This window comes from Rhinopithecus roxellana, chromosome 19 (genome assembly GCF_007565055.1).
Source record: "Rhinopithecus roxellana isolate Shanxi Qingling chromosome 19, ASM756505v1, whole genome shotgun sequence".
Taxonomy (NCBI): domain Eukaryota; kingdom Metazoa; phylum Chordata; class Mammalia; order Primates; family Cercopithecidae; genus Rhinopithecus; species Rhinopithecus roxellana.
Window position 1 is genome coordinate 14,302,524 of NC_044567.1, and position 17,752 is coordinate 14,320,275.

The 17,752-nt window shown below is 44.8% G+C and overlaps 1 non-coding gene and 1 pseudogene across 1 annotated transcript; both read left to right on the top strand.

Moving 5' to 3' along the window:
- The first annotated feature begins 1,781 nt into the window (after window positions 1-1,781).
- On the top strand, window positions 1,782-1,853 carry LOC115895016 (annotated as a pseudogene).
- A 9,204-nt stretch (window positions 1,854-11,057) lies between these two features.
- Window positions 11,058-11,164, top strand: LOC115895093. The gene has a single exon (XR_004055284.1). It is a non-coding gene; the product is annotated as a U6 spliceosomal RNA (small nuclear RNA).
- The last annotated feature ends 6,588 nt before the right edge of the window (window positions 11,165-17,752 follow it).

The window sequence follows — 17,752 nt, forward strand, 5'->3', positions numbered from 1 at the left end:
GCTTCTAAGCCTTTAACGCACAGAGGCTGAACCTCTAGCTCTGTCTCTATAGATGTATATGAAATTATGGGTTTATACTGATGCCTCTAACTCCAGTTCCACCCATCTAAGATTCCTTTGTATTCCCTAATTCGTATCTAAATCTACTTTTTTCCTACAGTAAGAACTCTAGCTTCCACCTTCTTTTATATATCATTTGCTTCATTCTATAATATGCTCAATATAATTTCATAATTGCTATTCCCATACCACTTCTCCTTCGGTACAGTTTTGGTGTTCATTTGTAACATGAGTTAATTTCTGTTTTCATTCACTTTAGGGTCTCTTCCAAATTTGGTGATTTCATGTATTGAATTTATCATTTTATTTCCATATATTCTATTTTCAGGCCAGACATGGTAGCTCATACCTGTAATCTCAGCGATTTGGGAGGCTGGGTCAGGAAGATCACTTGAGCTCAAGATTTTGAGACCAGCCTGGGACACATAGTTCCTGTTTCTGCAAAAGAAAAAAAAAGAAAGAAAAGGAAAAAAATGCATATATATGTTCTATTTTCAAAACTGATGAATCTTTTGTTGTAATTATTATTATTTTTTTTTTTTTGAGACGAAGTCTTGCTCTGTCGCCCGGGCTGGAGTGCAGTGGCCGGATCTCAGCTCACTGCAAGCTCCGTCTCCCGGGTTCACGCCATTCTCCTGCCTCAGCCTCCCGAGTAGCTGGGACTATAGGCGCCCGCCACCTCGCCCAGCTAGTTTTTTGTATTTTTTTTAGTAGAGACCGGGTTTCACCATGTTAGCCAGGATGGTCTCGATCTCCTGACCTCGTGATCCGCCCGTCTCGGCCTCCCAAAGTGCTGGGATTACAGGCTTGAGCCACCGCGCCCGGCTGTTGTAATTATTGAGATATAATTCATATACCATACAACTCACCCATTTAAAGCATACAAGTCAACAATTTTTAATACTCACAGAATTGTGCAACCGTAACCGCAATTAATTTTAGAACTTTCCACTCGGGCACAGTGGCTTATGCCTGTAATCCCAGAACTTTGGGGAGGCCAACTTGGGCAGATCACCTGAGGTCAGGAGTTCAAGACCAGCCTGGCAAACATGGTGAAACCCCATCTCTACAAAAATACAAAAATTAGCGGGGCATGAAGGCGGGTGCCTGTAATCCCACCTACTCAGGAGGCTGAGGCAGGAGAATCGCTTGAACCGGGGAGGTGGAGGTTGTAGTGAGCCGAGATCATGCCATTGCACTCCAGCCTGGGCGACAGAGTGGACTCCATCTCAAAAAAGAAAAAGAAGAAAGAAAAGAAACCTTAGCAGAGGAGGAAAAACTGTAAAATAAAATAAAATAAAATAAAAAGAAAAAGAAAAGAAAAGAAAAAAAGAATTTTGTGAATAGAAATTGAAAATTTGGAAATGAAAATTTCAGACTAAGGTCGGGCGCGGTGGCTCAAGCCTGTAATCCCAGCACTTTGGGAGGCCGAGACGGGCGGATCACGAGGTCAGAAGATCGAGACCATCCTGGCTAACACGGTGAAACCCCGTCTCTACTAAAAAATACAAAAAATTAGCTGGGCAAGGTGGCGGGCGCCTGTAGTCCCAGCTACTCGGGAGGTTGAGGCAGGAGAATGGTATAAACCCGGGAGGCGGAGCTTGCAGTGAGCTGAGATCTGGCCACTGCACTCCAGCCTGGGCGACCGAGCGAGACTCCGTCTCAAAAAAAAAAAAAGAAAAAGAAAATTTCAGACTAAAAATTTAAATGTCAAATAAATCAAGTATTACAGCTCTTTTAGAATCTGTTTAGCAGGTTTTCACCAGAAAATTCTCTAAAAAAAATAAGCCGGGCATAGTGGCTCACACTTGTAATCCCAACAGCTGGGGAGGCCAAGGCAGGAGGATTGCTTGAGCCCAGGAATTTGAGACCAACCTGGGAGATCCTGTCTCTACAAAAAAAAAAAAACCCCACAAAAAAATTAGTCAGGTAAGGTGGCATATACTTTTAGTCCTACCTAATTGGGAGGCTGAGGTGGGAGGATTTCTGAGCACAGGAGGTTGAGGCTGCAGTGAGCCATGTTCATACCACAGCATTCCAGCCTGGGCAACAGAGTGAGACTTTGTCTCAAAAAAATAAATAAGGGCTGGGCACAGTGGCTGTAATCCCAGCACTTTGGGAGGCCAAGGAGGGCAGATCACTTGAGGTCAAGAGTTCAAGACCAGTCTGGCCGACATGGTGAAACCCCATCTCTACTAAAAATAAAAAAATTAGCTGGGCATGGTGGTGTACACCTGTAATCCCAGCTACTCGGGAGGCTGAGGCAGGAGAATTGCTTGAACCTGGGAGGCAGAGGTTGCAGTCAGCCGAGATTGTACCACTGCACTCCAGCCTGGGGGACAGAGCGAGACTCCGTCTCAAATAAATAAATAAATAAGGCCGGGTGAGGTGGTTCACATCTGTAATCCCAGCACTTTGGGAGGCCGAGGCAGGAGGATCACTTGGGCCCAGGGGTTTTATTTATTGTGCTAATTTAATTTAATTTAGTGTATTTATTTTTGCAATGGAGTCTCCTCTGTTGCCCACGCTGGAGTGCACTGGCGCCATCTAGGCTCACTATAACCTTTGCCTCTCAGGCTCAAATGATTTGTTGCCTCACCCTTCTGAGCAGCTGGTACTGCAGGTGTGTACCGCCACACTTGGCTAATTTTTGTATTTTTAGTAGAGATGGGGTTTCACCAATGTTGCTCAGGCTGGTCTCAAACTCTTGGCCTTAAGTCGTCTGCCCACCTCAGCCTCCCAAAATGCTGGGATTACAGGCTTGAGCCACAGCACCCGGCCTGAGCCCAGAGGTTCTAGACCAGCCTGAGCAACATAGCAAAACCCCGTCTCCACCAAAATAAATATATATATATTTAGCCAGGGGAGGTGGCGCTTGCCTATAATCCCAGCTACTTGGAAGACCAAGGTGGGAGAATCACGTGAAACTAGGATACGGAGGTTGCAGTGAGCTGAGATCGTGTCTCTACACTTTAGCCTGGGCAACAAAGCGAGACTCTATCTCAAAAAAAAAAAAAAAGATAACCTGACACTGGAAAATCTGGCAGATACCACCTTAACCTAATGATCAAGGCTAACAGCACTAGTAATGGGGAAATCAAAATTGTGTACCACCTGACAGGATGCAATGAGAGCATAGCGTCCCTTTCATGCCATTCCCGCCAAAGATAATACATATCCTAAATCTAATCAGGAGGAAGCATCAGACAAGTCCAAACTGAGCAACATTTTGCAGATTAACTGTCCTATGATCATCAAAAGTGTCAAGGTTGTGAAAGCCAAAGAAAGAATGAGGAACTGTTTCCCTGACTGAAGGAGACTAAAGCGATGCAGTAACTGCTAAGCATTGTGTCTAATTGAATCATTTACGCATAAAAGACATTATTGGGATAAATGGTGAAATTTTATCAGCTGCTGAGGATTGATTTCTTGATATTGATTATTGTATTATGGTTTCGAAATGTATATTATCTATGTGGTTATGTATGTGTGTTTGGAGAAAATACACACTAAATATTTGGGGGTGATAAAACTTGTCAGGTTGTCAACTTGCTTGCAAATAGTTCATGAAGAAATAATATTTTTGTACTTTAAAAAACAATTCCGGGCCGGGAGCGGTGGCTCACGCCTGTAATCCCAGCACTTTGGGAGGCCGAGGCGGGCGGATTGCTTGAGCTCAGGAGTTCACGACCAGCCTGGGCAACACAGTGAAACCCTGTCACTGCTAAAATACAAAAAAAATTAGCCAGATGTGGCAGCATGCACCTGTAATCCCAGCTACTCAGGAGGCTGAGGCAGGAGAATTACTCAAACCCGGGAGGCAGAGGTTGCAGTGAGCCAAGATCACTGCAGTCCAGCCTGGGCAACAGAGCAAGACTCCATCTCCAAAAAAAAAAAAAAAAAAAAACCTCTGTAAATTTGTCTGGGCTCAGTGGCTCATACCTGTAATCCTAGCACTTTGGAAGACCAAGGTGGGCAGATCACCTGAGGTCAGGAGTTCAAGACCAGCCTAGCCAACATGATAAAACCCTATTGCTACTAAAAATACAAAAAGTAGCTGGGCGTGGTGGCGGGTGCCTATAATCCCAGCTACTCGGGAGGCTGAGGCAGGAGAATTGCTTGAATCTGGGAGGTGGAGGTTGCATTGAGCTGAGATTGTGCCACTTCACTCCAGCCTGAGTGAAAGAGTGAAACTCCATCTCAAAAAATAAATAAACAACAAAAAAATGAAAGTGAATTTTTTTTCCAGATAGCCACTTCAATTTTGATTACTCTTATCCTGGAGCTGCCAAACATTTATATATATATATATATATTTTTTTTTTTTTTTTTTTGTATTTTTTAGTAGAGACGGGGTTACGGGGTTTCACCGTATTAGCCAGGATGGTCTCGATCTCCTGACCTCGTGATCCGCCCGTCTCGGCCTCCCAAAGTGCTGGGATTACAGGCTTGAGCCACCGCGCCCGGCCAATTGATATATTTTATATCCATTTGTATTGGATATACTTTGCTTGTTTGGGAATTTTTCTACTTCTTAACTTCTTAGCATTTATTTCCTCAATGAGATTTTTTTTTTTTTTGAGACGGAGTCTCACTCAGTCGTCCAGGCTGGTGTGCAGTGGCATGATCTTGGCTCACTGCAATCTCCAACTCCTGGGTTCAAGCAATTATCCTGCCTCAGCCTCCCAAGTAGCTGGGATTACAGGCGTGCACCACCACACCTGGCTACTTTTTGTGTTTTTAGTAGAGACAGGGTTTCGCCATGTTGGCCAGGCTGGTCTCAAACTCCTGACCTCAAGCAATCCACCTGCCTCGGCCTCCCAGAGTGCTGGGATTACAAGTGTGAGTCACTGCACCTGGCCTTTTTTTTTGAAATGGAGTCTCACTCTGTCACTCAGGCTAGAGTGCAGTGGCATGATTTTGGCTTACTACAACCTCTGCCTCCCAGGTTCAAGCAACCTTTTCCTACCTCGGCCTCCTGAGTAGCTGGGATTACAGGCACGCTCCACCATGCCCAGCTAATTTTTGTATTTTTAGTAGAGATGAGATTTCGCCATGTTGCCCAGGCTGGTCTCAAACTCCTGACCTCAAATGATCTGCCTGCCTCGGCCTCCCAAAGTGCTGGGATTACAGGCATGAGTGACCACGCACAGCCCTCATTGAGATTTTTAAACATCCAAAGAATACAGATTATGCTTTTGTTTCTCTTGTATTAATATTCCTTTGTGGTCTCAAGTAGCCACTCTTAGCCACTTGTAAACACTAAAGGGTTTGGAGCATATTAATAATCTGAATAGCTCAGTTGCCTCTTTCAATTTAAGCCCATGGAAAAGCCGTTTAAATCATCTCTCTTAAGTCATATGATGGTTCCATGGACTACATCTGTGCTGATTGTTCTTTCATACCAATCAGAGGCCCCTGGGATTCATAGGAATACATGTCTCCATGGAAAAATGAGTCACTCCACCAACGCACAGCTGGACTCTCACACTCAGAGCCCAGTAGCAATATGGAAATCTAAGTGGAGCACAAGGAATCTGTATCTGAATAAGAGTTTATACTCTTCCTGTTCTGTTAGGTTGTGAAATGGAAACACCGTTTCCTGGGAAAAGGGCCAGATTCCACAAATGAAATGGTTGTGCTTTAATATGCACAGCTGCAAAACACCTACTGCGTTTACTGAGAGTGGCTCGTTTGAAAGATCTGGTCTTGGTTCCAACTGGAAAGTTGAAAGGAAGGGGCTCTTCTCTTGTGCAACAAAATGGGTTTAACAGAAACAGTCTCTTTGAACACCAGTTCTCAATTGGTTCAAGTGAGAGAAAGGGAAAAGGGTCATGCACATTATTTACCACACATTGTGTATCAAACATTTTGATATGTCCCTTTACAGATGTCAACACATTTCATCCTCAAAACAACCTTAGTATTTTTTATTATGGGAAACTTCAGGTGAGGCGTGGTGGCTCATATCTGTAATCCCAGCACTTTGGGAGGCTGACGCGGGCAGATCACTTGAGGTCAGGAGTTGGAGACCAGCCTGGCCAACATGGTGAAACCCTGTCTCTAATAAAAATACAAAAATTAGCCGGGCGTGGTGGTAGGCACCTGTAATCCTAGCTACTCGGGAGGCTGTGACAGGAGAATCGCTTGAACCCAGGTGTCGGAGGTTACAGTGAGCCGAGATCATGCCACCGCACTCCAGCCTGGGAGACAGAGTAAGACCCTGTCTCAACAAATCAAGGCAAGGCAAAGGCAAAGGCAGGGCAGTAGTATTCGCATATCACCTAATGCACATCCTCCCATATACTTTAAATCATCTCTAGCTTAGGCCTAATACAATGCCCACACATCACTTCATTTTTGTGGATTCAACACAGTACTTGGCAAATTCATATTTTGCTTTTTGGAACTTTGTGGAAATTTTTTTTCCTAATAATTTCTATCCACAGTTAGTTGAATCCATGGGTGTGAAAACTAAGGATTCAGAAGGTAGACTGGATAATATCACCCAGCTTCAACCATAATCCTAACAAATAGTCCAGCTTGTTTCATTTATATCGCATCTACTTCCGCCAGAATTATTGTGAATCAAATCTTAGATGTGATATCATATCATCTGTAAATACTTCAGTATGTATCTCAAAAATGTACGAATTTTAAAAAAAACATAACCACAATGCTGCTATCATACTAAAATTTTTTTTTTTTTTTTTTTTTTTGAGATAGGGTCTCATTCTGTCACCCAGGCTGGAGTGCAGTGGCACAAGCCCAGCTCACTGCAGCCTCAACCTCCCAGGCTCAAGCCATTCTCCCGCCTCAGGAAAAAAAAAAAAAAAAAAAAGATTAATGAGTGGGTTGAGTTGTTACTTTGATATAATAATTATAGAGTTCCCCATCAATTTTCTGCCTAATAGTTTTAGCGGGCATTAACGATCATTAGCTCATTTTTTCACTAGAGGCCGCAAAATAGTGACATTCTAAATCCATCATTCCTTCTTTATTTATGAGCTGAAATTGTTAAATAAATAACCACTTTCCTTCACCTAGCCACTATTTGGTTACACAGAGGTACAATTCAAACAGAAAAGGTAAGAATTTTTTTTTTGAACAGAATTTCACTCTTGTCCACCAGGCTAGAGTGCAATGGCGCAATCTTGGCGCACTGCAACCTCTGCCTCCCAGGCTCAAGCAATTCTACTGCCTCAGCCTCCTGAGTGGCTGGGATTACAGGTGTGCACAAGCATGCCCAGCTAATTTTGGTATTTTTAGTAGAGATGTTGGCCATGTTGGCCATGTTGGCCAGGCTGGTCTTGAACTTCTGACCTCAAGTGATCCACTCACCTCAGCCTCCCAAAGTGTTAGGATTACAAGCATGAGCTACTTCACCTGGCCAGAAAAAAACAATGCTTCATTGTTTCCCTTTATTTGCCTATTTTTTCTTTTCTTTTTTTTTTTTTTTTTTTGAGACAGAGTCTCACTTTGTTGCCCAGGCTGGAGTGCAGTGGTGTGATCTCGGCTCACTGCAACCTCTACCTCCCGGGTTCAAGCAATTCTCCTGCCTCAGCCTCACAAGTAGCTGGGACTATAGGCATGCACCACCACACCCGGATAATTTTTTTTTTTTTTTTTTTTTTTTGATTTTTAGTAGGGACAGGGTTTCACCATGTTGGTCAGGCTGTTCTCGAACTCCTGACCTCAAATGATCTGCCTGCCTCAGCCTCCCAAAGTGCTGGGATTACAGGCATGAACCACTGTGCCCAGCCAAAATTGTAATATTTTAGACTCCTTCTCCTTCAGTGTCTACATGTACTCATTCACCAAGCCTTAATGGTTTTCATGCTATAGCGCTCACCCATCAGTCCTCTCTCTGTGCCCTGTATTGCTGTAGTTCAAATGATCATCTTCCCCTGCTGGGACTATTGCAGTAGTCTCCTGTTAGATCTCCTTTTTTCTAGTCCCAGCCCCTTCCAAACTATCATTTACATTTTTTCAAATCAATTTTCATTCTAAAATGCAGTATGAATTGGAAGGAAAAGATTGGAGACACAGAGACAAATTAGGAAAGTACAGTAACAGTGCAGCCATCAGCTGGTAACAGGATCAGAGGGACAGTCACAGGAATGGGAATTACAGGGGAGTGATAATGAAGGAAGGAAGGCAGGACTTGGGATTTCATTTGCTTTAGTAGGTGAGAGAAAGAGAGGAGATAAATATAATTCTAAGGTTGGAGTCTCTGGTGATTGATAGGACGATCCCACCATCAACAGAAATAAACCAAGAAGCATTCTAGTTTTTGAGGAAAGATATTTGGTTTAGGCCCGGCACGGTGGCTCATGCCTGTAATCCCAGCACTTTGGGAGGCTGAGGTGGGTGGACCATGAGGTCGGGAGTTCGAGACCAGCCTGACTAACATGGTGAAACCGCGTCTCTACTAAAAATACAAAAATTAGCCAGATGTGGTGGTGCGCACCTGTAATCCCAGGTACTCAGGAGGCTGAAGCAGGAGAATTGCTTGGACCCAGGAGGCAGAGGTTGCAGTGAGCCGAGATGGTGCCACTGTACTCCAGCCTGAGTGACAGAGCAAGACTCCATCTAAAAAGAAAAAAAAAAAAAAAAAATTAGCCAGTTGTGACCAGTAGTTCAAGCTACTTGGGAGGCTGGGGAAGGAGAATGGCTAGAGACCAGTAGTTTGAGGTTACAGTGAGCCATGATTGTGTCACTGCATACCAGCTTGGGCAACAGGGAGACTGTCTCTAAAAAAAAACAAAAAAATGGAAACAACTCAAACATCCATCAACTGATGAATGGATAAACACCATGGGCATATTTATACAATGGAATATAACCATAAAGAGGAATGAAGTATTTGTAAATGCTACAACATAGATCAACCTTGAAAACACGCTAAGTAAAAGCCAGACACAAAAGGCTACAAATTGTATGATTCCATTCATATGAAGTGTTTAGAACAGCAAAATCTATAGAGACTTAAAACTTACTGGTTGGCCGGGCGCGGTGGCTCAAGCCTGTAATCCCAGCACTTTGGGAGGCCGAGACGGGTGGATCACGAGGTCAGGAGATTGAGACCATCCTGGCTAACACCGTGAAACCCCATCTCTACTAAAAAATACAAAAAACTAGCCGGACGACGTGGCGGGCGCCTGTAGTCCCAGCTACTCGGGAGGCTGAGGCAGGAGAATGGCGTAAACTCCGGAGGCGGAGCTTGCAGTGAGCTGAGATCCGGCCACTGCACTCCAGCCTGGGCAATAGAGCGAGACTCCGTCTCAAAAAAAAAAAAAAAAAACAACTTACTGGTTGCTAGGGAACAGGGAAAGAGAGGAGTGGGGAGTGACGGCTAATGGGTATGAGGTAACAGTGGTGAATTTCACCTGAGCCCTGTGCTCTTGGAAAGCATCCAAGGTTAAAGGAGTCCCCCATGTTTTTGTTTACTGCCAAGAACCACCCTTCCCCATGTGACTCACAGATGCCCCCCATTGTTTACCTATGACAGGAATAGACACAGAACTTCAAATTCTTATTCTTTGCCTCATGAATGACAAGCTAAACTGGTTTTCCCAACACTGATCACAATGAACAAAATGCTCATTAAACACATTTTGTTGGTTCAGCGAGGTGGCTCATGCCTGTAATCTTAGCACTTTGGGAGGCCAAGGTGGGCAGATCACCTGAGGTCAGGAGTTCAAGGCCAGCCTGGCCAACATGGTGAAACCCGTTTCTACAAAAATATAAAAATTAGCTGGGCGTGATGGTATGTGCCTGTAATCCCAGCTACTCAGGTGGCTGAGGTGGGAGAATCACTTGAACCCGGGAGGCAGAGGTTGCAGTGAGCTGAGATCGCGCCATTGCACTCCAGCCTGGGTGACAGAGCAAAACTCCGTCTCAAAAAAAAAGGCTGGGTGTGGTGGCTCAAGCCTGTAATCCCAGCACTTTGGGAGGCTGAGGCGGGCGGATCACCTGACATCGGGACTTCAAGACCAGACTGACCAACATGGAGAAACCCTGTCTCTACTAAAAATACAAAAAATTAGCCAGGCGTGGTGGCACATTCCTATAATCCCAGCTACTCGGGAGGCTGAGGCAGGAGAATCTCTTAAACCTGGGAGGCAGAGGTTGCTGTGAGCCAAGATCGCGCCATTGCACTCCTACCTGGGCAAGAAGAGCGAAACTCCGAAACTCCTCCGTTTCCAAAACAAACAACAACACATGTTGTTTAAGCTTTTCTTCTTCCTCCAGGCGCTGAACTCTGGCCCACCCTCACTGGGCCTGAGCCAGCACACAATCCCTCCTGAGAATAGCCTGACCTCTGGGTAAAACATTCTCTGATCTATTCTCTCATCAGGCCACTTTCCTCCTATTCTCTACACCCCGTTCTTTCTAGCTTTGTTTACTCCTCTCTATAATAGGAAAAAGGTCTAGCCCTTAAGACATTTGCAGACCTTATGAGCAGATCCTTCTCCCTATTGCAATAGACTCCCTCCCCTTATTGCAACAATCTCTTTCCCCTCCTTGCAAACATTCTTTAGAATAAAGTCTCCCTTCAGTGTTTTTTCTTTGTCAGGGGCTTTTTGGGGACTGATGAAAGTTGATTCTTTGCACAACTTTGTGAATATGGTAAAATCTATCCAGTTGTATGCTTTAGGTGAATTGTGCGGTATGTTAATTCTACCTCAATAAAGTTCTATTGTTTAACCTCTGAAAGCAGTATTAAAAGCTTTTTTTTTCTTCCCCAAATGTACCGGTTTATGCTTGTAATCCCAACACTTTGGGAAGCCGAGCCTAGGAGTTTGAGACCAGCCTGGGAAACAGCAGAGATCCCTTCTCTACGACAATTTTTTAAAATTAGCTGGGTACCGTGGCTCACGCCTGTAACCCCAGCACTTTGGAAGGCTGAGGTGGATGGATCGCTTGAGCTCAGGAGTTTGAGACCAGCCTGGAGAACATAGTGAGACCTTGTCTCTACAAAAATACAAAAATAAGTGCTCGCTTCGGCAGCACATATACTAAAATTGGAACGATACAGAGAAGATTAGCATGGCCCCTGCGCAAGGATGACACGCAAATTCGTGAAGCGTTCCATATTTTTCAGTGGCTTTGAATGAAATACAGATGCATTATCCAGAACTGAAGTTATACCCTACTTTTAACTTTGAACTTGGCTGGTTGAAAGACAAGACTCTTCTTTTGTAAAGTAAATAAATTCTTCAAAATGAAAAAAAAAAAAAATACAAAAATAAGTCAGGTGTGATGGTGCATGCCTGAAGTCCCAGCTACTTGGGAGGCTGAGGTAGGAGGATTGCTTGAGCCTGGGAGGTTGAGGCTGCAGTAAGCTGTGCCTCTGCACTCCAGCCTGGGCAACAGAACAAGACCCTGTTTCAATAAAAATAATAAATAAATAAATAAATAAATAAATAAATAAATAAATAAATAAAGCTATTTTAAAAAAGAAAATGAAAGGAAGAAAAAATAAGCTAGCAAATGGGACAAGAAATAAATAAAAATAGTACAGTGTCCAAGGCTAAGAGGGAAGAATCTCAAAGATAAATTGGTCAGCAGTGCTAAATCACAGAGTTCAAAGAAAATTAGAAAAGGAAGCCAGGTGTGGTGGCTTATGCCTGTAATCCCAGCAGTTTGGAGGCAAAGATAGGAGATGAGGAGTTTGAGACCAGCCTGGGCAACAACATAAAAAAAAAAAAAAAGAAAGAAAAGAAAAGGAGAAATAATGAGTGGAATCTAGGGTTTCTTAGTTTTGCTTTATTTTTTTTTGAGACAGGTTCTCATTCTGTCACCCAGGCTGGAGTGCAGTGGTGCAATCTTGGCTCACTGCAACCTCTGCCCCCTGGGCTCAAGCAATCCTCCCACCTCAGCCTCCCGAGTTGCTGGGACCACAGGCACACACTACCATGCCTGGCTAATTTTTGTATTTTTAGTAGAGACAGGGTTTTACCACTTTGCCCAGGCTCTTAAAACAATATGTATTTTGCTTTATTTTCCGCAGCCCCCTTCTCCTGTTTTCTTATATTTTCTGTTTGTTAGCCTGAATCACTGCTCCTCTGAAACTAAAATTCCCACTCCACAGCAAAAGTGCCGGTTGTGTCCTTTGGATGGTTTCTAGCACCAAACTATGCATAAATTAGCACTTAATAAATAATTTTGACTGTTTTCTGGTTCAGGGAAGTTACCCTGTATATTAATATTTGAAGGCAAAGAAAGGAAGGATTTTGAGGAAGAAAAATATACGAATATTATAGGCATTTTTCATATATGTATATCAGAGAGACAAGAATAGTGCCTATAAAGCTGGCAAAAAAAAAAAAAAAAAAATCACTGTTGTTTGTGGCAGCTGTGAGCCAGCTGCTGTGGGCTAGCCTCCCATGCGAGACGGTTGCCTCAATGTGAAGACACGTCATTTGTCCCAACTGTTTATTATTAACAAAACACACATCTCCCTGGGATCTCTCCCAGCACCGATCCAAAACTGAACAGAACGTATTACATATTACACCCTTTGTTGGATCTCCCTAAATGCAAACTGATAAGAACCATGATAAGAGGAGATGAGCAATGCTCGGCTATTCCCCAGTGCCCTTTCATGCCGCAAGATACTGGGTTTGGGAGGAGGTCCTTTCCCCCTTCTTTGTACCTATCCTCACCTGTGAACCCTTCCCCACTCCTCCTGAGAGTAGGGACTGCTTTCCCTATGATGCGGGGGAACTTTCAGCTGTGTCAGAAACTATGCACATGGCCGGGTGCAGTGGTTCACACCTGTAATCCCAGCACTTTTGGAGGCTGAGGTGAACAGATCACTTGAGCCCAAGAGTTCAAGAGTGGCCTGGGAAACATGGCAAAACCCCATCTCTACAAAAAAAAAAAAAAAAAAAAAATTAGCCAGGTGTAGTGGCATACAGCTGTAGTCCCAACTACATGGGAGCCTGATAGGAGGCTCACCTGAGCTCAGGAAGTCGAGGCTGCAGCAAGCCGAGATCGCACCACTGCACTCAAGCCTGGGCAACAGAATGAGACCTTGTATTTTTTTTTTTTTTTTTGAGATGGAGTCTTGCTCATCACCCAGGCTGGAGTGCAATGGCGTGATCTCAGCTCACTGCAAGCTCCGCCTCCTGGGTTCACGCCATTCTCCTACCTCAGCCTCCCGAGTAGCTGGGACTACAGGCGCCTGCCAACACGGCCGGCTAATTTTTTGTATTTTTAGCAGAGACGGGGTTTCACCGTCTTAGCCAGGATGGTCTCGATCTCCTGACCTTGTGATCCACCCGCCTCGGCCTCCCAAAGTGCTGGGATTACAGGCGTGAGCCACCGCACCCAGCCTGACCTTGTCTTTAAAAAAAAAAAAAAAAAAAAAGGCCGGGCGCAGTGGCTGACGCCTGTAATTCCAGCACTTTGGGAGGCCGAGGCGGGTGGATCACCAGGTCAGGAGATCGAGACCATCCTGGTTAACATGGTGAAACCCTGTCTCTACTAAAAATAGAAAAAATTAGCCAGGCGTGGTGGCGGGTGCCTGTAGTCCCAGCTACTCAGGAGGCTGAGGCAGGAGAATGGGTGAACGCAGGAGGCGGAGGTTGCGGTGAGCTGAGATAGCGCCACTGCACTCCAGCCTGGGCGACAGAGCGAGACTCCATCTCAAAAAAAAAAAAAAAAAAGGCTGGGGTGGCTGGGCGTGGTGACTCATGCCTGTAATACCAGCACTTTGGGAGGCCGAGACACCAGCCTGGCCAACATGGTGAAACCCCACCTCTACTCAAAATACAAAAATTAGCTGGGCGTGGTGCTGTGCGCCTGTAATCCCAGCCACTTAGGAGGCCGAGGCAGGAGAATCACTTGAACCTGGGAGGTGGAGGTTGCAGTGAGCTGAGATCGCACCACTGCACTCCAGCCTGGTGACAGAGCAACACTCCGCCTCAAAAAAAAAAAAAAAAAAAAAAAAGGCCAAGTGCAGTGGCTCACGCCTATAATCCCAATACTTGGGAGGCTGAGGCAGGCGGGTCACCTGAGGTCAGGAGTTCAAGACCAGCCATGGCCAACATGGTGAAACCCCATCTCTACAAAAATTAGCCAGATGTGGTGGCAGGTGCTTGTGGTCCCAGGTACTTGGGAAGCTGAAGGAGGAGAATCACTTGAATCTGGGAGGCAGAGGTTGCAGTGAGTTGAGATGGTGCCACTGTACTCCAGCCTGGGCAACAGTGAAATTCTGTCTCAAAAAAAAAAAAAAAAAAAAGGACTAGACTTGATTTATCCTCATTAAAGTCCCTAGCCCAGTAACAGGCTGGTGTTAAGTAGTCATGTTTTATTGAACAAGTGGATGGATGGAAGAATACAATAGAGCACCCTGTGAGATTCTAGCTGCTGACATGTCGCATCCTAGTGTCCTTTTTCTGGGCCAAAGGGGTTGTTTGCTTTGACCTCACTATCCCTTTTATGGATTCTGTCTCAGTGGCTGAAAGCACACAATGGAACAGTGTGCCTTTCAGCAAGCAAATAGAGTGAGCAATGGAAAATGCAAACCAACAACCCTGAATGCAGGCAATGGCATGCTGAATGCAGTTACCAATGAAGAGAAACTGCTTATTTTCACTGGAATGGAGTGAAATGCTCTGGAAAGGACTGCTCTGCTCCAGTTTGGGGCATCTGTGCTGCTAGAGCTAGTACACCGAGCCCCAGCATGCCACCTGTTGGACTTAGTTGGCATTTAGTAAGAAAAGGAATGTGAGAGAAACTTGTTGATGCAGATTTTTCTCCAACATAGGCATGCAGGGGTAGGGCCCTTTTACAGAAATCATCCGTTAAGGAGGCATTAAATGAGTCAGAGATGTACTCACTGGACTACCTCTGGGACATAACTAGACTCATCCACAAATTCTGACATTCCTGTTTGAAGAAGTGGTATAGAAATACTTTCCTGATAAGGCTGGGCACTATGGCCCATTCCTGTAATCCCAGCACTTCAGGAGGCCAAGACAAGAGGATCACTTGAGCCCAGGAGTTCAAGAGCAGCCTAGGCAACATGGCAAAACCCCATGGCTGGGACTCTGTCTCTACAAGAAATTTAAAAATTAGCCAGGCGTGGTGGTGTGTACTTGTGGTCCCAGCTACTCTGGAGGCTGAGTTGGGAGGATTGTTTGAGTCCAGGAGTTTGAGGCTGCAGTAAGCCCTGATTGAGCCACTGCACTCCAGCCTGGGCAACAGAGCAAGATCCTGCCTCAAAAGCAAAAAACAAAAACAAAAAAATCCCGCTTGTCTTCAGCAACTCCTCCCCCATGAGATTTAAATTGTAATCTGTAAGCGTCCATTGATAGGGAAGTGGTTAAACAAATATAGTAGAACCATATATTGGAAAACAAGGCAGTTCTACATGTACTGATATGGAACTATCCATAAAACATATTAATAACTGAAAACAGGAAAGTGCTGAATATATATATGTATATATATGATATACATGATCATATATGCAGAAATAGTCTATAGAAGATTCCGCAAGAGAATAGTAATAATAGGCCAGGCATGGTGGCTCACACCTGTAACCCCAGCACTTTGGAAGGCCGAGGTGGGTGGATCATCTGAGGTCAGGAGTTCAAGACCAGCCTGGCCAACATGGTAAAACTCCGTCTCTACTAAAAATACAAAAATTACCCGGGTTTGGTGGCACATGCCTGTAATCTCAGCTACTTGGGAGGCCGAGGCAGGAGAATTGCTTGAATCCAGGAGGCAGAGGTTGCAGTGAGCTGAGATGGTGCCACTGCACTCTAGCCTGGGCAACAAGAGCACAACGTCGCCTCAAAAAAAAAAAAAAAAAAAAAAAGAGAGAGAGAATAGTAATAACTGATGTATCCTGGAAAAGAAACTAGTTGCTGGGATAGAGATAAAACTTCTTAGAGACCGGGCGTAGTGGCTCATGCCTGTAATCCCAGCACCTTGGGAGGCCGAGGTGAGTAGATCACCTGATGTCAGGAGTTCAAGACCAGGCTGGCCAACCTGGTGAAACCCTGTCTCTACTAAAAATATAAAAAAATCAGCTGGGCGTGGTGACGCATGCCTGTAATCCCAGCTACTTGGGAGGCTGAGGCAGGAAAATCACTTGAACCCAGGAAGCAGAGGTTGCAGTAAGCCGAGATTGTGCCATTGCACTCTAGCCTGGGTGACAGAGTGAGATTCCATCTCAAAAAAAAAAAAAAAGGATAATAATAATAATAATCTAAGGACCTTATGGGGCATTTAAGAAATGAAGGCCCTATAAGGTTCTCCACTGTCACTCCTCTTTTTACAAAAACTTTTTCAATCCTTAGTAGAAGGAATTTCAATTACTGTAATACATTTCTCCTAAATTCTAAAATAAGTTGGTAATCTGCCAGTTCTAGCAGTTATATGTGTATATATGATCTTATATACCAGCTTCATTCTACTTGAACCTCAAATGAGAAACCCATTTGTTTGTGAGAAAACAGTTATTGAAGTGTCAGGGTACCCGGTGTGGTGGCACACCTGTAGTCCAAGCTACTCAAGAGGGTGAGGTGGCAGGATCACTTGAGCCCAGGAGGTCAAGACTGCAGTGAGCTGTGATGGTGCCACTGCACTCAGCCTACGTGACAGAGCAAGACCTTGTCTCAAAAAAAAAAAAAAAAAGTTGGAGAAAACAAAGCCAAAGTGGCTCGCGCCTGTATTTCTAGCATTTTGGGAGGCCAAGGCAGGTGGATCCCTTGAGCCTAGGTGTTTGAGACCAGCGTGGGCAACATGGTGAAACCCCGTTTCTACAAAAAATACAAAAATTAGCCGGGTGTGGTGGTGTGCGCCTATAGTCACAGTTATTCAGGAGGCTGAGGTGGGAGGATCACCTGAACCAGGGAGGTCGAGGCTGCAGGGTCAACAGAGTGAGACCCTGTCTCAAAAAAAAAAAAAAAAAAAAACAAACAAAGATGGGGTGCAGTGGCTCACACCTGTAATCCCAGCACTTTAGGAGGGGAAGGTGGGTGGATCACGAGGTCAAGAGATTGAGACCATCCTGCCCAACATGGTGAAACTCCATCTCTACTAAAAATACAAAAAAAATGGCCGGGAGCAGTGGCTCTCGCCTATAATCCCAGCACTCTGGGAGGCCGAGGCAGGTGGATCGTCTGAGGTCAGGAGTTCAAGAACAGCCTGGCCAACATGGCGAAACCCTGTCTCTACTAAAAATACAAAAATTAGCCAGGTGTGGTGGCGCATGCCTGTAGTCCCAGCTACTCAGGAGGATGAGGAAGGAGAATCGCTTGAACCCAGGAGGTAGAGGTTGCAGTGAGCCAAGATCATGCCATTGCACTCCAGCTTGGGTGACAGAGTGAGACTCCATCTCAAAACAAACAAACAAACAAACAAAAAATTAGCTGGGTGTGGTGGCGGGCACCTGTAGTCCCAGGTACTCGGGAGGCTGAGGCAGGAGAATCACTTGAACCCGGGAGGCGGAGTTTGCAGTCAGCCAAGATCGCGCCACTACCCTCCAGCCTGGTGAGAGAGCAAGACTCCGTCTCAAAATGAAAAAAGGAAAAAAGAGGTTACCAGTAACCATGTATCTTGCCTTTCTAGTAGAAACAGTACTTCAGGATAAACTGATAAACAGCCTTATTTGATGGCTCCATTTTCTGTGAGAATTTCAGCTAACAAATATGGTGTTGTAAACCCTTAA